Raw genomic sequence first — 25,471 nt, 5'->3', positions numbered from 1 at the left:
GGTAGCTGATAGTCAGAAGTAACCACACGTAATGACCAGCAAACCCACTAGCCACAATGAGTAACGGCAGCATTGAATGCATTGGACTCATTGCCTGTCCTCAGTTCATGGGACATCAACATTACGACAGCAGATCCATGAATACTTCGTAAGGCTGTCACGTTCCTCTGTAAACTCATCCTCTGTTTGTTATGTGCCGCAGTAATTCAAGCACCCACGCTGTGCTTCCCAATCGCCATTCACTTCCAAAACCATCCAGCAGCCCATGTCCCATGCCTCAAAGTATAATAGTGCTCTATTTTAGTCCTCTGTCTATGAAGGTGAGAGGAAAATTTATTTCTATGAGACACAAGCTGGGAATCAAAGGCTGGTGGTAAAAATCTGGTTTAGGTTTTGAAGTCGGTGGGAGGTTTCACTGAGTTTCAGTGAAGCCAAGGTGCCACGGCCTTTGTTCCCATGACAATACAGACTCCTGCCACGGCTGCAAAGAAAGCCTGTCTGATCTTATCCACGTGAAAAAAGATAAATAAAGAAACACTGATACGTGGCGCGTAAGAACTGTAAATGGCTCAGGTCCTTCATTGACAATGTATGTCACTTTTTAAGGGTGATAGTTATATCTTTACGGGACACTAACTACAAATAAGAGATGTGTTGTGGATCAGTTGTGAAAAGATTTAAGGCAACTGACTTGAATATTTGCTTTGGAAAGTGCCCAAAGAGCAGGCAGTCAGTCACCTGGAGGATTTTCATTTTGACTGCTTCTGCTTTCTGCACTATTTATTAGATAGATAAGTTACACAGTGTTGAGTTAGAGAGCATATTTAAATATGCTGTGACGTTATTTGTATTCTGCAGTTATTTTGAGAAGAATCGATGAATTGTACACACTGTCATAATTGAGGGATATTGACTTAGGAGAGGTCAAGGCTGCCTTTGAGCTAAATGCAAAGCAGGTGGACGGCATTTGATCACCACTTAACATGAAAGGTGCTATTCAGGAAGATCCCATCTGCTGGTTTAATGGTCTCTAAAAAGACATGCACCCGTTTTTGTAACACAAACGTAATTAAAAAGTAAAATGTAGCGAGTTTGCCCGTTTGACAGAGAGATGGACAAGAGACTTTACAAGGTTGGTCTAAAGTGTAGCTACTCCTACTCGTGCTGTCTCCCTCCATCTTTTCTGAGCAGGGCTGAGAGCAATTCTGAATTTTCTCTTTCTTTCTTGCAGTCTCTTCTGTGAGGCAGTGGAATTTTTGCCACATTTATTTTCCCGATAAAGTTTTAGCATGGTTGTTCTCCTCAGGCTTTGAGCTGCAGTGAGGTATCCCGTTGTTGTACAGAGGGAAAGGGGACAAAAAGAAAAGGGCATGAACTACCTCTTCTTTGGTGGAAACGCTTGGTTTATCTGTTCATCTTGCATACGTAAATAGGGTTGAGGCCTAAGCATTCACCCCAGCTCTCCCCTCTACCATTTGCAGATGCATTTTCCCCAACGTCATTGTCGAAAACCCAGAGATGGAGAGAGAGACCTGATTTTTTTTTTCCCCAGTTCTCCCATTGGAGAACGGGGAAAGAGAGGGGCTGAGCTCTCCCTATGGCACAGGGCTCCAGGTGTTCCGATGACTAACTCTGTGAGCTGCCCTGAACATAATGAGTTTGGCTGCCCTAAATTTGGGCATCAGCTGTCATTTCAGATGGCCAAAGGAAATTCCCAAGAGCCTCCAAGAGGATGCCTCCAGATGCTGCCCTGTCTCGATGAACTGCTCCATCTGAGTTTGCAGGTACCTGCACAGACCTTTGACCACCTCTGACACCTCAAACGTAACCAGACATTTGCACCTCACTCCTAGCATCCCTCTCCATTGATGAGCAAGGGAGCTGAGATGAGGAGCTCACATGCAGGTGCCTATTTGGTGCACGCCTGAACCGAGGCAAGAGGAATCCCACCTCCTGCGGGTTTGTGGCAGGCATGGGAAGGAGCCGAGTCCCCTTCCAGCACCAGGACTACATACCCAGGATGAGATGCCTCCATTGACTCAGCTGAAACCCTCTGCTCAGAGGGGTAAAGGAGCTCCCTGCCTGTCACTGTCTGGGTGTAGCGATGGAACAAGGAAAGGTGATTCTCATGTCCAAACCTTTTCCTCATAGGAGAAATTACAGTGCTGGGAACAAGTGTGTCTCCCCAGCTGAGGGAGGGAACACCAGTGATTGCTTCAGGCTGTTTCCCAGCAGGTTCCCGTGGAGCCCCAGGGACACCTGGAGGGAGCCCAGAGGGGGGGCAGAGAAAGTGCTGCCTTGGGCTGGTCCTCTGCTGCTGAGCTGGGCTGGGCTCCTGGCATGGAGGGAGCTCCTGGCAAGCGGGCAGCGCTGCGGAGAGACAGCTCTGCCCAGGAGCAGCTCCTCTGCAAAGCGCAGCAGGGGTGAGGGCACTGCCTGCAGGCACCGAGGGGAGAGGAGTGACAGAGAGTTCAAAGGCGGTCTGGGGTGGGAGGATGCAAAGAGCTGATTCAAAGAGAATTCTTCACAGCCCTCTGCAGGGTAAGTCTCTGGCTGCAGGGAAAAGCAGCTGTGGTTCCTGGAGGGATCTCCTAAGGGTGGCACATACCACAGCTTTTGGGATCTGCAAGTACAACTCTGGCAGTTCCTCTATTGTAGAGGAGCAGGATGTGCTGCAGAGCAGGGACATTCGGCTGCACCATCAGAGAGCGATAAAGAACATGCTGGCTGCCTTCTCCCAGGGATGGCTGCAGAGTGTGAAGGTGGGTGTGCAGCCAGGGGTGCCCAGGGCTGTCCTTCAGAGCAGGGTCCCTGCACCCCGGGGGGCTGTGTGCTGGGGCAGGGACTCTGCCGCCTGCCAGGGTCAGCACTCAGCCTGCCCAGGGACTCCCCACAGCGCTGTGGGGAGAAGCTGTGCGTGGAAGGAGCAAATCTTGGTGGGGCAGGGCAGGGCAGGGTCCTGCTGTGGCCGAGAAGGTGCTGCATGGTTCAGGGATGCTCAGAGCTCCCAATCACCCCCAGAATATTCCAAACAGGTTAGTTCAAAGAGAAGAACAAGGCAGGGATTATTATAAAGATTAGGAGCTTTCCTGAGTCTGTCTTCTCAGTTTCCAATTCCAGAGGGGAGAGAGAGGGAGGAGAGAAAAGGAGAAGTGGAAAAGGAGCACTCAAGTTTCAACAAGTCCCTGAGACTCCTGAACTGCAACTTTGAGTGATCAGTAGGTCTGCCAAGAGCTTCCTAAAATGCCTTCAGCCACTCCCCTGCCTATGGACAACACCAGAATCACCTCTGCTGGACCTCTCGGGGTTGTTCTGATCTGCCCTTTTCCAGCTGCAAAAAGGAGCATGAGCCTGGCCAGTGCCCTGCAAACAGGCAGGTTTCTGTAGAGCCAGGGGGAGCGCACAGAGATTGGGATGGGATCTGTGAGTGCTGACAGGGAAAAGAAATGGCACAGGGAAACACCTCCCAGGAGGAAAATCTCCAGCCAGCAAGAATATGGTCAGGGAATGAGAGGAAACAAAACGCAAAAATGTTGTGGGAGGGAGAATTCGGAAAACTCGGTATGATCCCCTCCGGTGCAGACCCCTTCCTCTGAGCAAGCCCCCTTGGCTCCTCTCCCTCCCATCAAAGCCTCTGCCCTTCAGAGCTGGAGGGTCCAAGGCATGAACCATCTCCTCAGCAGCCAGAGCTCCAGCAGAGCCGTGGGTGCAGCTCTCCAGCCACGTGCCCATTTCCCTCTGCAGAGCTCAGGGCTGAGAGCATCTGCCTGGCAATGTTGGTGTCTGGGAGGAGGTCTGAACACCTGAGGCAGCAGAACTTTCCTGAGTGCCCAGCTGCCTCCCTGCTTGCCTCGCTCAGCCAGACCCTCACTCTATTTTCCCATGTTTCTCCAGTTGTCTGTGTTGTTTTTATTGTTATTTCATCCTTGCTGTCAGGCTCTCTGGGAATGGGAGTTTCAGCTGCAGAGGCACACACTGACCTTGTGGGTCCTCCTCTGCAGGTGTGTCCATGGAAAGGAGGTGTCCCAGCTTTCACCTGTGGGGCTGTGGGCAATGCAGTCTGTGGGGCTGGGGAATGAGCTGGTTTTCCCTGGATTAAATGTAATCTTTAGGACTTTGGCTATCTCTTTGGGGTGGCTTTCCAAGCTGCGAGCTGTTCTTAAGCATGAAAATCCTTCACATAGCATCTTTCTGTTATCTGAAAGCCCACAGAGAGAGGGGCAGAGATGTTATCTATGACTGAGGAAATGCTGTTGGGTTGATGAAATGAGCCGTGTGTGTCCTTGGCTAGAAACAGGGTGCTGAGACCTTGAGAAAGGGTGAGGCATTTAGTGGTCTGCAGTGGATCCCTCTGCTCTCAGCAGCATCTGGTGGCTTTTACTGGTACCATGGGAGTGTGATCACCCTCCATCTGAGAAAATTGTAAGCATGGGGCAGCTGGGAACAAGCCCAACCAGTTCCATTCACTCCTCACAAAGCCACAGGGAAACCCTTTGCCTCTCATGTCTCAGCTCATGATTTCTGATTTCAGAGAACACTCACAGGGCAGGATGGGGGAAGTAGGTAAAAAAACCCAAAGCCCCTAAAACTTCTTTCTGCCACCCACATTCTTTAACACTGTGAGTGCAGATGCTGACAAGCCCTCCTGTGTTAGGAGTGATTTTATCTGACATATTCTGAATATCAAACCACGCCCCCTGCCACATTCCCATATACCCACTGCAGGTGGGGCTGGGTCAACTCCTCAAGAGACAATGGGCAGAGGCCCTGCTCCAGCACACAGAGCCACAGAAAATGAAGCTGCAGACCAGAGGCAGAATGAAAGTTCCTCCTGAGGAAGGAAAAAGGGTGCGTGTGTGAGAGGGGGAGGGTCTATGAGACATATCTTTGGTTTTATTCAGAGATGTTTCTGGTAACTTGTCACTGCCTCTTCTTCCTTGCACAGTCCCCCGTGTCCAGAGGAAGCATATGCCCAACAGCAGCTCCATCACTGAGTTCCTCCTCCTGGAATCTGCAGACACGCGGGAGCTGCAGGTCTTGCACTTCTGGCTCTTCCTGGGCATCTACCTGGCTGCCCTCCTGGGCAATGGCCTCATCATCAGCACCGTAGCCTGCGACCATCACCTGCACACACACCCATGTACTTCTTCCTCCTCAACTTATCCCTTCTTGACCTGGGCACCATCTCCACCACTGTCCCTAAATCCGTGGCCAATTCCCTGTGGAACACCAGGGCCATTTCCCACCCAGGATGTGCTGCTCAGGTCTTTCTGTTTACCTTTTTGATCTCAGCAGAATTGTATCTCCTCACTGTCATGGCCTATGACCGCTACGTTGCCATCTGCAAACCCCTGCACTACGGGACCCTCCTGGGCAGCAGAGCTTGTGTCCACCTGGCAGCAGCTGCCTGGGGCAGTGGGTTTCTCCATGCTGTGCTGCACACTGCCAGTACATTTTCAGTACCCCTCTGCCAAGGCAATGCTGTGGACCAGTTCTTCTGTGAAGTCCCCCAGATCCTCAAGCTCTCCTGCTCACACTCCTACCTCAGGGAATTTGGGCTCATTGGGATCACTGCCTTTTTTGCATTTGGGTGTTTTGTTTTCATTGTGCTGTCCTATGGGCAGATCTTCAGGGCTGTGCTGAGGATCCCCTCTGAGGAAGGACGGCACAAAGCCTTTTCCATGTGCCTCCCTCACCTGGCCGTGGTCTCCATGTATGTCAGCACTGGCATGATTGCACACTTGAAGCCCCCCTCCATCTCCTCCCCATCCCTGGACCTGGTGGTGGCAGTTCTGTACTCAGTGGTGCCTCCAGCAGTGAAGCCCTTCATCTACAGCATGAGAAACAAAGAGCTCAAAGATGTTCTGAGGAAAGTGATTTCATGGACATTTTTCAATACCAGTAAACTTCCAGTCTTTTTCCACAAGTGATTCCCATACTAGGCCCATGCTTTGATTTATTATCATTGTTGTTATTGCTATTTGGCGTTTCATGTTCGTAGACCAATACTTGGACTTCCCATACTTCATGTGAAGCAGGAACCTCCTCTGTCTCACCTGGAGGACCATATAGAAACGTGTCTTTGTAACACTTCGTCCAAGCTGACTCCCTCATAGCATCTCCGTAATAAAAAGGGATCTTCCCCGGGCACTGCCTGATGGTAGGGCTGTTTTTCCAAACCTTGTGTCAGGAACAGGCCCGAGGTACTGCACCTCCAGCAGGCCTATTGATGCGTGGTTTCAAGGGCAAAAAGCTCATTGTCACCTTGTGACCTGCTAGAGGGGTGGATTTAGGACTCACCTGTTGGTGCCTGGTGACAGTGGAGATGATGAATGGTCACTGAGGTACAAACCCAGTCCTTTCCCACATGTGACAGGGCAGAAGACGTCTTCCAGGAGGGGAATCTGTAGCTGCCTGGACATCCCAGGGGATCTCCATGGGCAGCGTGTGCCTGGGGTGTGACCGGAGCTCCACAAAGTGAGAGATTGCCCAGGTGGAATCACCCAAAAGTGTTAATTCCAGGTATTCACAGGGAAAGGAGGACTCTGCAATCAAGAGGGCAGGCAGCAGGAACCCAGCTGGCACAGGGGAAGGGGGTTGGAGAGATGCAAGAGCTGGCTGAGGAGCTCCAGGGCCAGGACTGTCATGCTGCCCTGGGTCGTGGGGCTGGTGGGGGCAGAGAAGGGGCAAACGCAGTCAGTGTTGGGGATCGCCTATAATATGAACAGAGAAGAGCCAGAGAGTGAGTGGCCATACAGCCCAACCCTGAGGAAGGACCTTTGCTGCATGGTCACCCCTGTCTTCCTCCAGGTCTCTAGGATACCCAGCTCTACTGCCATTACTAATACAAAGGGAACCAGTTTCCTACCAACACTCATTACACATCAAGTCCCATAGCTCTTGCCACAGCCAGACTCTCAGCCAAGCCCATTCTCAGACACCTCCGGCTACATCAGGTGCTTGTCTCGACAGATTTTGAACATCTCCACTGGTAGAGATCTCACCAACTGGCCTGGGTCCTTGCTCCCAGTGTTTGGCTCTGAGGGATTTTTTCCTAAGCCCCGGCTTTCTCAGCCTCTCCTTGTACACAATGTGCTCCAGGCCCCAAGCCATCCTTCTGGCCTCTGCAACTCTCTCTCCAGTCTGTCAGGGTCTTCCTTGTGCTGGTGAGCCCCACTACTGGACACAGCAGTCCTGAGGTGGCTGTCCTGTAGTGGGTTAGCCTTGCCCAACAGCCCAGACACCCACCCAGCTGCCCAGTCACACCTCCAGCTCAAAAGGACAAAGGGAGAAAATAAGATGGAAGAGCTCCTGGGTCACGATGAAAGACAGGGTGATCACTTACTAATTACTGTCACAGGCAAAGAAGGGTTGACTTGGGGAAGACCAATTTAATTTATGCCAAGTAAAAAAGGTTTGGATTGTGAGAAAGAATGATAAAATTATTCAAGTCCATTGCCCTCACAGTTTCCCCCAGGCTCAAATTACTGCATTGCTCCAAGTTCTTCTCCTTGGGAGATCCCAAGGTCAGGGTGAGGTGGGGAAACAGGGGGAGGCAGCTGAAGTCTGCAGGGAAACTGGCACAGGCATAGGGCAGTGTAGGACTGTCTGTGGTGCAAACAGGGCCTTTGTGCGGCTGCCCCCCTCCTCCCCACCAACAGATCTGAAGTCCTTGTCATCTCCATGGTGGCTGCTGTCTCTTCCACTGAAGCCCATGTGAGGATACTGGTTTCTTACAGCCCCAGGCCCTTGTTCCCTCCTCACTGACCCCCCAAAGAGCCTGGGAGGTGTCCTACCGCTGTCCTTCACTCGGCATCACACCCCCCCACATGAAACCTGCTCCCAGGAAGAGCTGTAAGTGTCCCGTGTAGGAAAGGATCCCCCTTCCCAGGGGGATGGGGTTCAGGCCTTGGCCATCCTGCTTGGTGAAACACATTTAGGGCTTTCACAGCCACCTCCACAATTGATCTTCCACCTGTAACCAGTGCCTCTGACTTCCCGTTTCACCAGCCCCCAGGGACGGTCTCCTTGTCTGGTCGTTCCCTCCAACAACCTCCAACTGCTGGAAACGGGGAGTCTGCTGAAGACCGGTCGATATCATTGGGCCAAAGAGAAGGATGTCAGAAATTCAAGGCTGGCCTAGGGGAGATACTGTCATTGTCTACAGCTAGCTTATGGGATGGTGCAGAGGAGGATGAGTCAGACTCTTCCCAGGTGGGCACAGTGGAAGGATGAGACGCCATGGGAAAATTTGGGCCATGGGAAATTCTGACTAGGCTTAAGAGAAAAGAACCTGCACTATAAGGTCTGTCAGGCACTGGGAACATGCACCCAAAAAGGCTGTGGGATCTCCACAGTGGAGACAGTCAAGCCTCAACTAGACGTAGTGCCGTGGGGGTTTTTGGATCGTAATGGATGACTACCTAATACAGGGGCAGAGAGGCACCCATCTGTCATCCCAACCAACCATCTAGAGAGGTTTGCTGCTTGCTGGGGACCAGGGTCCAGGATGTTGTGGTGGGACGTCCAAAGCTCATCCGGCCCTCTGACGACTACCCCCTGCTCTTATTGCAAGTGGGCACGAATCACACTGCCAGGGGAAGGAAGTGACAGTATCAGATATGACTACAGGGCTCTGGGGGTGATAGTGAAGGGCGTGGGGGCCCAGATGGTTTTCTCCTCAACCTTGTTGGTGAGGGGAAAGGGTGTGAGGAGAAAGGCACTAACAGGACAAGTTAATACTTAACTGCAGAACAGGTGTAGGGGACACGGTTTGGGTTCTGTGCCCGTGGCACCCTGACTGCAGAGCAGCATCTGCTTGGGAGAGGTGGGATCCACCTCTCTAAGCAGGGCAAAGCTGTTTTTGCCAACAGGCTGGCTGCCCTCTCTCCATGCTATTGGCTCTACTTGGCAAGCTTAGTTATGAACTTGATAAAAAAACTAGGAAAAAAGAAAATACAACCAAAAAAGCCCTCAAAGAAAGAGGAAAAATAACACCCAAGAAAAAAAAAATGATGCAAAAGAAGACAATTGCTCACCACCGACTAATCAATGTCCAGCCAATCCCCAAGAAACGGCAGCTGCTTCCGACCTCTCTACGTCCCCAGTTTTATTTCTGAGCATGACATTATATGGTAGGGAATATCCCTTTGGTCAGTTGGGGTCAGCTCTCCCGGCTGTGTCCCCTCCCAACTTCTTCTGCACCCGCAGCCTACTCACTGGCAGGGCAGTGTGAGGAGCAGAAAAAGCCTTCATGCTGCGCAAGCGCTGCGCAGCAATTTCTACATCATCAGTGTGTTATCAACCCAGTTTTAAGCACAAATCCGAAAACACAGACCCATACAAGCCACTGTGAAGAAATTTAACTCTGTCCCAGTCAAAACCAGTACACTCAGGAGGTCTCCAGCTCAGCATGGTCAACTCTGGGGTGAGAGCTGGTTCCTCAGCACTTGATCCAAGTTACGACTTGAAAACCTCCAGGAATGGAAACGGGATTATTCCTCTGGGCAGCCACTTCCTGTGCTTGGCTGTCCTCAGGAGGAAAAAACTTTCACTTGTCTCTAGTGTGAAATTTTCTTGAGTAAATCTCTTGTCCTCCCTCCATGAACCACAGTGAACTGACTGGAGGAGATGGGAAAAGGAAAAAATTCCTTGCCTCCAGCCCGCTACGCCTGAAAGGAGCTCCAGCAAAGCACGGTCAGTACAGCAGACAGTAACTGTCCCTCATGACTTAGCAGGTGGCCCTTCCTAAGAAATTTCCTTAAAACTGTAAGCTTCCTGGAAGCGCCAGCTTTTTGGACAAGGTGGTTTTCTTCTCAGTTTCATGTCTAAAAAACTTTCCGAAAAGGGAAACGTCCGGCTCCTTCTCCCACAAGGAAGGGCCCAGCCCTGAAAGCTGTTGCTGCTCTTCACCTTCCCTTGGCGCCCTATCTACAGGCACAACAGCAGCGGGGATCTGTGCTTTCCCAGAGAGACAGAACAACTCATGGTAGTGGTCCTCGGCAGAGCCTCTTTCCGAAAAGGGAAACGTCCGGCTCCTGCTCCCACAAGGAAGGGCCCAGCCCTGAAAGCTGTTGCTGCTCTTCACCTTCCCTTGGCGCCCTATCTACAGGCACAACAGCAGTGGGGATCTGTGCTTTCCCAGAGAAAGAACAACTCATGGTAGTGGTCCTCGGCAGAGCCTCTTTCCGAAAAGGCAAACGTCTGGCTCCTGCTCCCACAAGGAAGGGCCCAGCCCTGAAAGCTGTTGCTGCTTTTCACCTTCCCTTGGCACCCTTGTAAGAGACTGAATTGTTATCTTGAACCGTTTGCGTCAAAGATTGTTAGGTGTGAGGGACTGGGCTGTCATCAAGGAACTGTGAACTGCTCATCTTGAGCCCTTCGTCTCCAAGATGGCCGGTTTAAGCAGGACACTCCTCTGTCCATAAGGACAATTACCAGGCCATTGAGGCGTCCAGGGGAAGAAACTGGGCTGGAGCTGATAATATACTGGTTTCTGGTGTCGATCACGCGAAGGTCGTGTGTGATGAATGAAACCTGCAGCGCATGACATCATCGAAATATGCCCTATAAAAAACCCTAGAGACAAGTTGTGAGGGGCCTTTTCTTCCTCACCAAAGAATTGAAGATTAAGGACCGACGGGACGCTGCTGGATCCATGGTGGTGACTATCCTTGCAACTCTATCCCAACTGCTTGCTTAATTTCTACCTTTTCTTCCATTCTATCCTATCGCCACCCTTTTCCACTTTTGATATTTTTGATAATAAAAACTCTTTTGACTATACGGCATTTGACCTCGTTTGTGTCTTAATCTCGCTCTTGGGATCATATTCGAAACCTTCCCCGACATTGGATCGGGACACGTGCATGTAGGGAGGCCACGTCTACCCACCCTTGCCGGTAGGGAGGCCAGGTCTACCATGCCCGTGCGGGTAGGGAGCCCAACTCTGCCCCGCCCAAGCGGATAATCAGGCCAGGTATACCCCACCCACGCGGGAAGGCTGGCCAGGTCTACACCGCTTGTGCAGGTAAGGAGGCCAGGTCTAAGCCGCCCTTGCCGGTAGGAGCCCAGGTCTACCCCTGCCCGCGCATGGAGGGAGGCCAGGTCTAGCCCTCCCGCGCATGTAGGGAGGCCAGGTCTACCATACCCGCACAGGTAGGGAGCCAAGGTCTGCCCCGCCCACGCGGGTATCAGACCAGGTCTACCCCACCCGCGCATGTCTGGAGGCCAGGTCTACCCCACCCTTGCTGGTAGGGAGGACAGGTCTACCATGCCCGCGTGAGTAGGGAGCGCAGGTCTGCCCCACCCAAGCAGGTAATCAGGCCAGGTCTAGCCCGCCCTTGACGGTAGGGAGGCCAGTCTACCCCACCCACGCAGGTAGTGAGGCCAGGTCTAACCCGCCCTTACCGGTACGGATGCCAGGTCTACCATGCCCGCTCATGTAGGAAGGCCAGGTGTACCCCGCCTGCGCAGGTACGGAAACCAGGTCTGCCCGCCCAAGTGGGTAATCAGGCCAGGTCTAGCCCGGCATTGCTGGTAGGGAGCCCAGGTCTACCCCACCCGCGAATGTAGAGAGGCGAGGTCTACCCCTAGCTTGCTGGTAGGGAGGCCTTGTCTACTCCACCCTCGTGGGTAGGGAGCCCAGGTCTGCCCCACCAAGCAGGTAATCAGGCCAGGTCTACCCCGCCCGTGCATGTAGATAGTCCAGGTCTACCCAACCCTTGCTGGTAGGGTGGCCAGGTCTACCCCGCCCTTGACAGTAGGGAGGCCAGGTCTACCATGCCCGCGCGTGTAGGGAGGCAAGGTCTGCCCCGCCCAAGCGGGTAACCAGACCAGGACTACCCCGCCTGCACATGTAGGGAGGCCAGGTCTACCCCGCCCTTGACGGTATGGAGTCCAGGTCTACCCCAGCCTTGCCGGTAGGGAGGCCAGGTCTAACCATGCCCGCGAGGGAACTAAGCCCAGGTCTGCCCCGCCCAAGCGGGTAATCAGGCCAGGTCTACACTGCCCGCACAAGTAGGGAGGCCACGTCTACCCACCCTTGCCGGTAGGGAGGCCAGCTCCACCCCGCCCGCGTGGGTATGGAGCCCAGGTCTGACCCGCCCAAGCGGGTAGGGAGGCCACGTGTACCCCGCCCGCGCAGGTAGGGAGGCTAGGTCTACCCCTCCTGCGCATGTAGGGAGGCCAGGTCTACCCCGCAAGCACTAGTAGGGAGGCCAGGTCTACCCCGATCTTGCTGGTAGAGAAGCCAGGTCTTTTGCACCGGCGCCAGCAGGGAGGCCAGCTCTACCACGCCCGCGCCGGCAGGGAGGCTAGGCGTACCTCGGTAGTGCCGGTAGGGTGGCCAGGTCTACCCCGGAGCATCAGGTAGGGATACGAGGCCTACCCCAGAGGGTCAGGTAGGGAGGGCAGGTCTACCGCCGGGCGCCAGCAGGGACAGCAGTGGTACCCCGGATTACCAAGAGGGGTATCGCTAATACCCCCAATTACCCGGGAGTGGGTGTTACCGGTGCTAGCCCAGAGTGCTAGTGGGGGTATCGGTACTACCCTGGAGCACCAGTAAGGGTACCGGTAGTACGCTGGAGGATCAGGTAGGGGACGCCAGGTCAACCCCACCCGCATGGGTAGGAAGGCCACGTCAACAACTTGCTTGCCAGTAGTGAGGCCAGGTCTAGCCCGGAGCACCAGTAGGGACAGCAGGAGTACCCCGGGGTAGCAGCAGGGATACCGCTAATACCCTGGAGTACCAGTAGGGTTAACAGTACTACCCTGGAGGATCAGGGAGGGGACGCCAGGTCTACCCCACCTGCATGGGTAGGGAGGCCAGGTCTAGCCCGGAGCACGAGTAGGGACAGCAGGTGTACCCCGGGGTACCAGCAGGGGTATCAGTACTACCCCCAAGTACCCGGGTGGTGTTACCGGTGCTACCCCGGAGTACTAGTGGGGGTATCTCTACTACCGTGGAGTACCAGTAAGGGTACCGGTAGTTCCCTGGAAGATCAGGTAGGGGATGCCAGGTCTACCCCACCCCCATGGTTAGGGAGGTCAGGTCAACAACACGCTTGCTGGTAGGGAGGCCAGGTCTAACCCAGTGTGCCACTAGGGACAGCAGGTGTACCACGGGGTACCAGCAGGGTACTAGTGCTACCCTGGAGTACCAGTAGGGGTAACGGTGCTACCGGGAGGATGAGGTCAGGACGCCAGGTCTACCCCGTCCCCATGGTTAGGGAGGCCAGGTCTACCACGCCCTTGGCGGTAGGGAGGCCAGGTCTAACCCACCCATGCAGGTAGGGAGTGAGGTCTATCCTGCCCGCATGGGTACAGAGGCCAGGTCTACACTGCTCATGCAGGTAGTGAGTCCAGGTCTACCCTGTGCCGTGCGGGTATGTAGGCCAGGTCTAGCCGCCCGCGAGGGTAGGGAGGCCAAGTCTACCCCACCCATGTGAGCAGGGAGGCCAGAGCTACCACGTCCGTGGGGTAGGAAGGCCAGGACGACCCCGCCCTTGCCAGTAAGGAGGCCAGGTCTACATCGCTGCTGCCAGTAGGGAGGCCTGGTCTATCTACCCTGCCCTTGCGGGTTGTCAGGCCATGTCTATCCTGCCCTTGCCTGCAGGGAGGCCATGTCTACCCCATCTGTGCAGGTAGGGAGGCCAGGTCTACCTACCCCATGCCAGCAGGGAGGCTAGGTCTACCCCGTCCACGTGGGTAGGGAGGCCAGTTCTACCACGTCCTTGCTGGTAAGGAGGCCAGCTCTACCTTGCTGCTGCCAGTAGGGAGGCCAGGTCTACCCTGCCAGCGGATAGAGAGGCCAGGTATACCCCGCCTGCACCGGTAGGGAGGTCAGGTCTACCTCGCCCGCGTGGGTATGCAGGCCACGTCTACCCAGCCTTCGCGGGCAGGGAGGCCTGGTCTTCCCCAGCTGCGCTGGTAGGGAGGCCAGGTCTACCCCGCCCTTGTCAGTAGGGAGGCCAGGTCTACCGCAGCTCTGCTAGTAGGGAGGCCAAGTCTACCTTGCGCGCACCTGTAGGGAGGCCTGGTCTACCCCGCCCACGCGGATAGGGATGCCATATCTACCCTGCCCTTGCTGGTAGGGAGGCCAGGTTTATCATTCCCGCACGGGTAGGGAGGCCCGGCCTACCCCGCCCCTGCGGGTATGGAGGCAAGTTCTACCCCGCCATTGCCGGTAGCGAACCAATTCAACCCTGCCCTTGCTGATTGGGTGGCCAGGTCTACCCTGCCCTTGCTGGTAGTGAGGCCAGGTGTACCCCGCCCCTGCAGGTTGGGAGGCCAGTTCTATACCACCCTTGCAGGTAACAGGCCAGGTCTACCCTGCCCGTGAGGGTATTGAGGACAGGTGTACCCCGCCGTGCAGGTAGGGAGGCCTGGTCTACACCGTCCTTGCAGGTAGGGCGGACAGGTCTATCCCGCCACTGTCGGTAGGGATGCCAGGTCTACCCTGCCCAACGGGGAAGGAGGGCCGGTCTACCCAGCCCATGTGGGTAGATAGGCCAGGTCTACCCCGCCCGCGCGGGTAGGGATTTCATGTCTACCCTGCCCTTGCCGGTAGGGAGGCCAGGTCAACCCTGTCCACGTGGGTATGGAGGCCATGTCTACCCAGCCTTTGCGGGCACGGAGGCCCAGTCTTCCCCAGTTGCGCTGGTAGGGAGGCCAGGTACACCTTCGCGTGGGTATGGAAGGCCAGGTCTACCCTGCCCACGCCAGTAGGGAGGCCAGGTCTACACCGCCGGTGCAGGTAGGGAGGCAAGGTCTACCCCAACCTTGTGAGCAGCGAGGCCATGTCTACCCTACTGGCGCCAGCAGGGAGGCCAGGTCTACCACACCCACGCCGGTAGGCAGGCCAGGTCTACCCCGGAGAATCAGGTAGGGAGGCAAGGTCTACCCCGACCTTGTGGGCAGCGAGGCCATATCTACCCTACTGGCACCAGCAGGGAGGCCAGGTCTACCACACCCATGCCGGTAGGCAGGCCAGGTCTACCCCGGAGCATCAGGTAGGGATACGAGGCCTACCCCAGAGGGTCAGGTAGGGAGGGCAGGTCTACCGCCGGGTGACAGCAGTTGTACCCCGGAATACCAGTAGGGGTATCGGTACTGCCCCCAAGTACCCAGGGGGGTTACCGGTGCTACCCCGGAGTACTAGTGGGGTTATAGGTACTACCCTGGAGTACCAGTAAGGGTACCGGTAGTACGCCGGATGATCAGGTAGGGGACGCCAGGTCTAACCCACCCGCATGGGTAGGGAGGCCAGGTCAGCAACTGCCTTGCTGGTAGGGAGGCCATGTCTAGCCTGGAGCACCAGTAGGGAGAGCAGGTGTACCCTGGGGTACCTGCAGGGGTACCGCTAGTACCCTGGAGTACAAGTGCCGGTACCGGTACTACCCGGGAGGATGAGGACGGGATGCCAGGTCTACCCCACCCCCATGGTTAGGGAGGCCAGGTAAACCCTGCGCTTGCTGGTAGGGAAGCCAGGTCTACCCCGACCTTGCATGCAGGGAGGCCAAGTCTACCCCACCGGCACCAGCAGGGTGGCCAGATCTACCACGCCAACGCGCCGGTAGTGAGGCCAGGTCTACCTCGCCAGCGCCAGTAGGGTGGCCAGGTCTACCCCGGAGCATTAGGCAGGGATACGAGGCCTACACCAGAGGGTCAGGTAGCGAGGGCGGGTCTACTGCCGGGCGCCAGCAGGGACAGAAGTTGTACTCCGGAGTACTGGGAGGGGTATCAGTACTACCTCCAAGTACCGGGGGGGGGGGGGGGGGGGGGGATATTACCGGTACTACCCCGGAGTACTAGTGGGGGTATCGGTAACACCCTTGAGTACCAGTAACGGTACAGGTAGTACCCCGGAGGATCCCGTAGGGGACACCAAGTCTACCCCACCCGCGTGGGTAGAGAGGCTAGGTTTAGCCCGGAGCACCAGTAGGGACAGCAGGTGTACCCCGGGGTACCAGCAGGGGTACCGCTACTACCCTGGAGTACCAGTAAGGGTACCGGTGACGTGCGGAAACGGACTGCACAATCAGTGCGATTGTAAAGTAGGTATGTTTATTCAGCACTGGGCAGCACGGGGAGTAGTCCCACCAAAGTCGTGCGTGCCTGACTCGGCAGTTCATTTCAAGTTTATACGGTCAAGTGTTACATATTCACAATACGCCTATACATATGGATGACCTGTCCCCGCTTCATATTAAAATTAGCTCCGAGAGGTCATTTCCATAGTCTCCTCTCAACTGCGCTTGCGCAGTGCCTCTTTATGGTGGTCGTCTGGTGGTCGCAGAGATGAAGATAGACGACTCCTCTTCGTCACCGCTAGTAACTTTTTTCCTTGGGCAGGCTCAGTGATTTCTTGGTATTCACCCAAGCCGCAAGACCAGTCTTAGCTGGCTCTTGGGGCCTGCTCCTGCTTCTTATCAGGAACTGTCTCTACCTTATTGGCTGGTTCTTAGGACCAGCTCTTCTTATCAAGGACTGTCTCTATGTCAGCTAATTTCAACAATGTAAGCGCTAAACATCATCTTTCATCCCCCTTTATTATATCTACTGAGATTCTTTTGACTCCCCTTGTCTCACTGGTACTACCGCGGAGCATCTGGAAGGGACACCAGGCCTACCCCCGATGGTCAGGTAGGGAGGCCTGGTCTACCCTGTCCGTGCAGGTAGGGACAACAGGCCTACCTGGAGCATCATGTACGGGTACCAGGCTGATGCCACAGGGTCAGGTAGGGAGGGCGGGTCTACCCCCGATCGCCCATTGTGACGCCAGGTGTACACCGAAATACCAGTAAGGGTCCCGGTACTACCCCGGAGCGTCATGTAGGGACGCCAGGCCGAGCCCGGAGCTTCAGGTAGGGAGGCCAGGTCTAGGCCACAGCACCAGTAGGGAGGGCAGGTGTACCCCGGGGTAACAGTAGGGGTACTGCTACTAGCCTGGAGTACCAGTAGGGGTAACGGTACTACCGGGGAGGATGAGGACCACTTCTATCCCACCCCCATGGTTAGGGAGGCCAGGTCTACCCCACCCTCGCCGGCAGGGAGGCCAGGTCTACCCAGCTTGCGCTGGCATGGAGGCCAGGTCTACCCCACCCTTGCCAGAAGGGAGGCCAGGTCTACCACATGTGTGCTAGTAGATAGGTCAGGTCTACCACACCCCCGTGGATATGGAGGCCTGGTCTACCCCGCCCGTGCCGGTAGGGAGGCCTGGTCTACCCCGCCCCTGCAGGTTGGGAGGACAGTTCTATACCGCCCTTGCAGGTAGCAGGCCAGGTCTACCCCGCCCGCACGGGTATGGACAGGTCTACTCTGTCCTTGCAGGTAGGGAGTCCAGGACTACCCCGTGCGGGTAGGGAGGCCAGGTCTACCACGCCCTTGCAGGTAGGGCGGACAGGTCTCCCCACCCTTGCAGGTAGGGACGCCAGGTCTACCCCTCCCACGTGGGTTGGGAGGCCAGATCTACCCCGCTCGTGCCGGTAGGGTGGCAAGGTCTACCCTGCCCTTGCCGGTAGGAAGGCCAGGTCTACACCGCCCACGTGGGTAGTGAGGACAGGTGTAGCCCGCCCCTGCAGGTTGGGAGGCCAGTTCTATACCGCCCTTGCAGGTAGGAGGCTGTGTCTACCCCCCCCGCGCAGGTATGGAGGACAGGTCTACTCCGTCCTTGCCGGTAGGGAGTCCAAGTCTACCCCAGCTGCGCGAGTAGGGAGGCCAGGTCTACCCCGCCGCGCCAGTAGAGTGGTCAGGTGTACCCTGCCCACGCGGGTAGGGAGGACAGGCCTACACCCACCGCTCAAGTATGAAGGCCAGGTCTACCCAACCCGCACCGGTAGGGTGGTCAGGTGTACCCCGCCCACGCGGGTACGGAGGCCAGGTCTATCCTGCCTTTGCCGGTAGGGAGGCCAGGTCTACCCCGTCATTGCCGGTAGGGAGGCCAGGTCTACCACGCCTTTGCCGGGAGGGAGGCCAGGTTTAACATTCCTTCAAAGATTGGGAGGCCAGGTCTACCCCAGTTGTGCTAGTAGGGAGGCCACGTCTGCCCTGCCCACGCCAGTAGGGAGGCCAGGTCTACCACACCTGCGCTGGTAGGGAGGCCAGGTCTGCGCTGGAGCATCAGGTAGGTATACGAGGCCTACCCCAGAGGGTCAGGTAGGGAGGGCGGGTCTACCGCCAGGCGCCAGCAGGGACAGCAGTTGTACCCCGAAGTACTAGTAGGTGTATTGGTACTACCCTGGAGTACCAGTAGGGGTAACGGTTCTACCTGGGAGGATGATGTCGGGACGCCAGGTCTACCCCAGCGCCATGGTTAGGGAGGCCAGGTCAACCCCGCGCTTGCCGGTAGGGGGGCCAGGTCTAACCCAGGGGGCCAGTAGGGAGAGCAGGTGTACCCCGGGGTACCAGCAGGGGTACCCCAGGTTACGAGCAGGGGTACCGCTAGTACCCTGGAGTACCTGTAGGAGTAAAGGTACTACCCGGGAGGATGAGGTTGGGACGCCAGGTCTACCCCACCCCCATGGTTAGGGAGGCTTGGTCAACCCCGCGCTTGCTGGTAGGGAGGTGTAAGAGTCGGTCAGAAAATCAGCATTGTCTCAACATTGTCATCAGGAACATGAACAGTACATTACCTGACAACGGCCTGTTTGGAGTGCAGTGGCCAATCCCAAGGACAGAATGTGCGGTACAAGGCTCCTGGAAGGTACCTGGCTAGAGCCGGTAGAGATAACCGCATAATTACTGTCAAAAAGGTTGGATTGCAACCGTTGCCATAACATCGATGAAGAAATCATGAACTTTAGACGAACTTTGCTTCATTATAATACCAAAACACACCTCCTGGTCGAAGGCTACCCGCCTCCAAGACTTACCACGCCTCAGACACTGACCCTGCGCCTGCGTGATAGCCTCGCTCGAGAAGGGCGGAGATATGATAATTGTATTCTGAGAAGGGTGGAGACTCCTGAGGCAGAGGTGGAGCAAGGTGTGTTACTAAGCATAAAAGATGACTTGTGAACAACGGGAATTTGAAGCTTCCCCACCAAGGACCACAACGATTGACGACGCAGCATTAGCTGGACCCGGGACCGTTAGGACGTCTTGAGATCAGTGGTGGTAACTATAACCTCTCTTTCTCTTCTCTAAACTTAACCTTACTTTTCTCCTTTCTTCCACCCATCTCTAACTATCGCGTGGCTCTTCACAGGCAATACAATAAAGTTATACTGTGTGATTACTGCTCTCCCCTTTGGTGTTGGTCACGTTCATTTTGCACTTTCGAGATCATAGCAAACGAACCATCACGAGTCCACCGAGTGGACCTTGACATTAAACTGGCGTCATGGACAGGATCCTGACAGACAGAGGGGTGCAGGTTTTGTGTGGTTTGTAACAGGGGAAGAACGTTTCGTTCCAGCCGCACCTGGCCCTACACCTGAAAGGGTGAGAGGTGTCCAGAAAGCAAGGGGGGCGAGTCGAGATTCCCGCACACTGCACACACCTCAGTGTATATCACCCCAAACTTGAATTGAGGGATCTGTCTATCAGGATCAAGAGAAGGATCTCCTAGTGCAAAAGGGGGAACTGTCCTCATTAGATGAGGTTGACTACTCGGGGAAGTTGAAGGGACAAGCAGAGAAAGTCTGCACTTGTGAGCAACTAAGTTTTGACTCCCCAAAGTGAGATTTTGGTCCCTTCAGCCACTCAGGGAAGAGGAGGGCGACGCAGCAGCTGTTGCGTGTGTGGTGTAACTAAGTTTGACCTCCCCGAAGTGAGTTTGGCCCTTTGCAACAAAAATGACTGAAAAGAATGGTTATCAAAACTCTCCATCAGTAAAAAATCTTGACTCGTTTTATGCACTCTTGGCAAAGTATGGAGCTTGACCCTCCCTGCCTGGGGAAGAGTGGGCTCGAGACAATCGGGCAAATTTACAGAGTGTAACAGACCGAGTGATTTCTATACAGAATGAGGCTAGATCACGGTCAGGCAAAGGCAAAGCGATAATCTGTGCAGTTCTTGGAGCCAGCCTGGTCGCAGCAATTGAAGACCGCTATAAGCGGCGTAGCCAGGAAAAACAAATCATAGAATCCCTTGAAAATTTGGTACAACTTTTGCAGAAAACAACCTCCAACCTGGAAGAGCAGTTAGCAGAGAAAGAAAGAGCAATTTGCGTGTACAAACAGCAAGCAGAGGAAAAGGAGGAAGAAAATCGCTGTCTAAAAGATGCCTTGAAAGAAGAACTTTCAAAGTCTGCTGAATCATTGAATGAGATAGAAATGAAGATGGAAAAGATAGGTATTTGGCAAATAAGTCAGGTATACCTGCAAAAGGAGCTAGAGGAAGCAAGGAAATGCTTCAGGGAAAACCCCCAAGTGAGGCCTTTGATGAAAGCAGAACATGCTTATATAAATGATGAGGATAATGACCCATATATTACAACTAAAGAGATACCATACACTCCCACTGAATTGGCCAAAATGAAAAGAGAATATGGGCGCCTTCCCAAAGAATCCGAAACAGAGTATGTGTGGTGTGTATCTTTAACTGGAGGGGACCAAATCCAGTTAAATGAAAAGGAAGCTAGTGGTTACTGGGGCCACGGTGTCTTTTTAACAACAGGGGATGGACGTGCCCCGTGGTCCGTAACCCAGCGGGCTGCCTATTGGGCCGGAGGGCTGAACCCTTTAGACAGGGGGGATCCCCTAGCAATCACAGGCACAGTTGATCAATTGCTAGAAAGTGTGCACAAAGCAGCCTGCCTGCAAATGATACATGAAAGGAAGTTAGTTCCCGGATGTGAATCCCCAATGATGTTGCCGGTGAATCCTGAAATCATGACTCCTTTGATAAGGGGACTCCCAGAATCACTCAAATCTACCAGGATTGTTCTCCAAAGGACCACAGTGTCTTTAGACCCTGTAGAAAAGTTGGAGAGCTTTATTAAAGGCAAAAGAGATGAAACTAATGTTGGCACAGATTCACCTTTCAATTATAGGTCTACTCCTTTCCACTCAATACATAACAGGATGTGGACGTGGGGAGATGTAGCACAGCAATTGATAGATTATAGCAGAAAATACAGTCCTGTGAGAACTTTGGAGGAGAAACCTAAAGGAATCCGTCAAGTAGGAGCTAAAGATCTACCCCTATCTGTTAGTAAAACTGTAACCGCTCCCACTGACCCCGCCATTGTTGTTGACTACTCCTACTCTAAAACTGGAGGAGGAGGAAGACAGCCCCTGACTCGACAGCAATGGTGGGCTTTGGGAATTAAAAAGGGAGTTCCCAGAGATGTGGTGGATGGTTTACCCCTTAATAAACTGAGTAAACTGATATCAAAGTGGTATGGTCCGAAACAACAGCCACAGCACTTAAGGTCAAATAGAGAAATCTCTCCTGTCATGCCCACAGCCCCCCCCGCGGAGAGCACGGGCGATGGGGAAAGTCAGCAGGGAAGCTAGAACCTCCGTTCCTTGGCAGTGGGCGGGGGAACGGAGGATGGATTTACATCCGACAGCTCACTAAAACTAACAGAGGAGATTTATTGATTACAGCTATTGTAGGTCCTAAGCGTGCACCCGTAACCTTTTTAATTGACAGCGGTGCACAGATCTCTGCCCTGACTGAGGAAGATGCACAGAGGTGTGGGGTGATTCCCTCTAAGCGAAATGTTTGTGTCTTGAATGCTTTAGGGTCAACAGAAGTTATGAACGTTGTTCCGGTAAAGCTGATGCTGCCGGGAGAGGAAGGCACGATCACTATTAACATGGTGGTTGGGAACATTCCGACTAACCTGTTAGGAATAGATGCCCTTAAAGGAAGGGGGTGGGAGGATTCGGAAGGATTGCTGTGGACTTTCGGGACACCGCAGCTGAACATCAGGCTACTTCAAACTGCACCCCCTCTGCCATTTAGCAAAGTAACTAGTGTTAAACAATATCCCCTCCCCCTGGGAGCAAAGGAAGGTATCAAACCAGTCATGCAGGAGATGCGGGAACAAGGAGTGGTGATAAATACCCATTCTCCTTTCAACTCGCCGGTATGGCCGGTGAAAAAACCTAATGGGAAGTGGAGGCTCACAGTAGGTTTTCGAAGGCTGAATGCTAACACGGGGCCTCTGACTGCCGCAGTCCCTAATATGACCGAACTGGTAATAAAAATTCAGGAGAAAGCTCATCTGATCATGGCAACCATAGATGTTAAAGATATGTTTTTCATGATACCTTTGTGACCAGAAGACAGAGATCGTTTTGCTTTTACTTGGGAGGGACAACAATTTACCTTTACCCGGCTGCCTCAGGGATACAAACATTCCCCTACACTAGCTCACCACGCTTTGGCCCAAGAACTGGAGAAAATACCAAAAGCCGACGGCATAGCTGTCTATCAGTATATTGATGATATTCTTGTAGGTGGAGATAAAGAAAAGGAGGTGCGGGCAACCCAACAGAACATAATTTCTCATTTGGAGAACTTGGGTTTGCAAATTCCCCCAGAAAAGATCCAAAAACCCTCACAAGAAGTAAAGTTTTTGGGAATTTGGTGGAAAGGGGGAATGACATGTATCCCACCAGACACCCTCACTTCTCTAGATCAGATTAAAATGCCTGAATCAAAAAAAGGATTTGCAGCATGCTTTAAGGTTATTGGTATTCTAGAGAAAACATATCCCAGACTTTTCTATCATTGCCAGACCTCTTTATGGTTTCCTGAGAAAAGGGGCCAAATGGGAATGGACTGCTTCTCAGGAAGAAGCAATGCAATTGTTAATTTTTGAAGCAACAGCTCATCAGGCTCTTGGCCCTATCCACCCTACAGACCCCTTTCAGGTAGAATGGGGGTTTGCCACAACAGGATTGTCAGTACACATTTGGCAACGTGGTCCTGAGGGTCCAACCTGCCCTGTAGGATTTTACTCCTGCGGCTTTAAGGATGCTGAGAAGAGATATACTGCATGGGAGAAAGGTTTGTTTGTGGTTAGCACGGCTCTCATAGAAGTGGAGAAATATACACGTCAGCAACCAATCGTGCTAAGAGGCCCGTTCAAAGGTATAAAAGCAGTCACTAACGGGACCCCCCCTCCTGACGGGGTGGCCCAGAGAGCCTCGGTACGAAAGTGGTATGCCCAGATTGAACACTCTTGTAACCTTTTCTCAGTGACTGAAGGAGCTTTAAAAAACTTAGCTATCCAAGAAACAGAAAGCCTGGACGGCAGCCAAGACAAACCTATCTCAGTTATTCGGGTAGCCCCTCCTTTTTCCCACGATCAGTTAGCGAATGCTTGGTTTACCGACGCTTCGGCAAAGCGAGAAGGAAGAGTGTGGAAATACCGGGCAGTAGCCCTCCACACTACTATTAATGAACAGATAATAACAGAGGGAGAAGGGAGTGCCCAGGTAGAATTAATTGCAGTATGGAGCGTTTTCAAGCATGAAGCACAAACCGCTTCCCCTGTCTATATATATACCGATTCCTATGCAGTGTTCAAAGGATGTACTGAATGGCTCCCATTCTGGGAGCAAAATGAATGGGAGGTTAACAGAATTTCAGTGTGGCAAAAGGACAAGTGGCAAGAAATCCTGAGCATTGCAAGCCAAGGGAACTTTGCTGTGGGATGGGTAGCAGGAGAATGGAACGACAAAGCTGATGAATTAGCAAGACTAGCTCCTGTACAAAAGGACCAGATCACGGAAGGTTGGGATCGTTTGCTAGAATGGTTGCATACAAAACGTAAACATACGGGAGCTAAAGCTCTGTATCGTGAAGCCCTTGCCCGAGGTTGGCCTGTCACTAGGGAAATGTGTAAAAGCTGCATATGAGCCTGTGAACGGTGCTGGTAGGGAGGGCTGGTCTACCCCCGCGCACCCATTGTGACACCAGGTGTACCCCGGAGTACAAGTAGAGGTACCGGTACTACCCCGGAGCGTCAGGTAGGGACACCTGGCCAATCTCGGAGCATCAGGAATGGAGGCCAGGTCTAGCCTGGAGCGCCAGTAAGGACAGCAGGTGTACCCCGGGGTACCAGTAGGTGTACTGGCACTACCATGTAGTACCAGTAGGGGTAACAGTACTACCCCGGAGCATCCGGTAGGGCTGCCAGGTGTACCCCGGAGTATCAGGTATGGATCGCGGGTCTATCCCCACGTGCTTGTTGTGACAGCAGGTGTACCCCGGAGTACTAGTAGGAGTACCGGAACTACCCCGGAGTACCAGTAGGGGTAACGGTACTACCCCGGAGCATCAGGTAGGGATGCCAGGCCTACCCCAGAGGGTCATGTAGGGAGGGCGGCTGTACCCCCGCATGCCCATTGTGATACCAGGTGTACCCCAGAGTACAAGTAGTGGTACCGGTACTACCCCGCAGCGTCAGGTAGGGACACCTGGCCAACCTTGGAGCATCAGGTAGGGACGCCAGGTCTACCCTGTCTGCGCATGTAGGGAGGCCCGGTCTACCCCGCCCGTGCAGGTATGGATGCCAGGTCTACATCTCCCGCGCCGGTAGGAAGGCCAGGTCTACCCCGCCCGCACCGGCAGGGAGGCCAGGTCTACCCCGCCCGTGCTGGCAGGGAGGCCAGGTCTACCCCCCCCGGGCGCGGTAGGGATGCCAGGTCTACCCCGCACGCGCGGGTATGGAGGCCAGGTCTACCACATCCACGCTGGTAGGGAGGCCAGGTCTACCCCGCCTGCGCTGGTAGGAAGTCAAGGTCTACCCCACCCGCGCTGGCAGAGAAGCCAGGTCTACCCCGCCCGCTCGGGTAGGGAGGCCATGTCTTCCTCGCCCACTCTGGTAGGAAGGCCAGGTGTACCCAACCTGCGCGGGTAGGGAGGCCAGGTCTACCCTGCCCTTGCGGGCAGGGAGGCCAGGTCTATCCAGCCTGAGCAGGTAGGGAGGCTAAGTCCACCACCTCCACGCGGGTAGGGAGGCCAGGTCTACCCTGTCCTTGCAGGTAGAGAGGCCAGGTCTATCCCGCCCGCACCAGCAGCAAGGCCAGGTCTACACCGTCCGCATGGGTAGGGAGGCCATGTGGGATGGGGGAGAAAAACGGGAAAAGAAGCAAAACACATGGGTTGAGATAAGAACGGTTTAATAGAACAGAAAAGAAGAAACGAATAATGATAATGATAACACTAATTAAATGACAACAGCAATAATGAAAGGATTGGAATGTACAATTTATGCGCAGTGCACCTGCTCACCACCCGCCGACTGACACCCAGCTAGTCCCCGAGTGGCGATTCCCTCACCCCCACTTCCCAGTTCCTATACTAAATGGGACGACACATGGTATGGAATACCCCGTTGGCCAGTTTGGGTCAGCTGCCCTGGCTCTGTCCTGTGCCAACTTCTTGTGCCCCTCCAACTTTCTCGCTGGCTGGGCATCAGAAGCTGAAATATCCTTGACATTAGTCTAAACACTGCTGAGCAACAACTGAAACCATCAGTGTTATCAACATTCCTCGCATACTGAGC

The 25,471-nt window shown here is 54.2% G+C and overlaps 1 pseudogene; it reads left to right on the top strand.

Annotated features, from left to right (window-relative positions):
- The first annotated feature begins 4,953 nt into the window (after nt 1-4,953).
- On the top strand, nt 4,954-5,930 carry LOC115337611 (annotated as a pseudogene).
- The last annotated feature ends 19,541 nt before the right edge of the window (nt 5,931-25,471 follow it).

This window comes from Aquila chrysaetos (assembly GCF_900496995.4).
Source record: "Aquila chrysaetos chrysaetos chromosome W unlocalized genomic scaffold, bAquChr1.4 W_unloc_5, whole genome shotgun sequence".
Lineage (NCBI taxonomy): Eukaryota > Metazoa > Chordata > Aves > Accipitriformes > Accipitridae > Aquila > Aquila chrysaetos.
The sequence above is the reverse complement of the archived record's forward strand: the minus strand, read 5'-3'. Positions and strand labels throughout refer to the sequence as shown.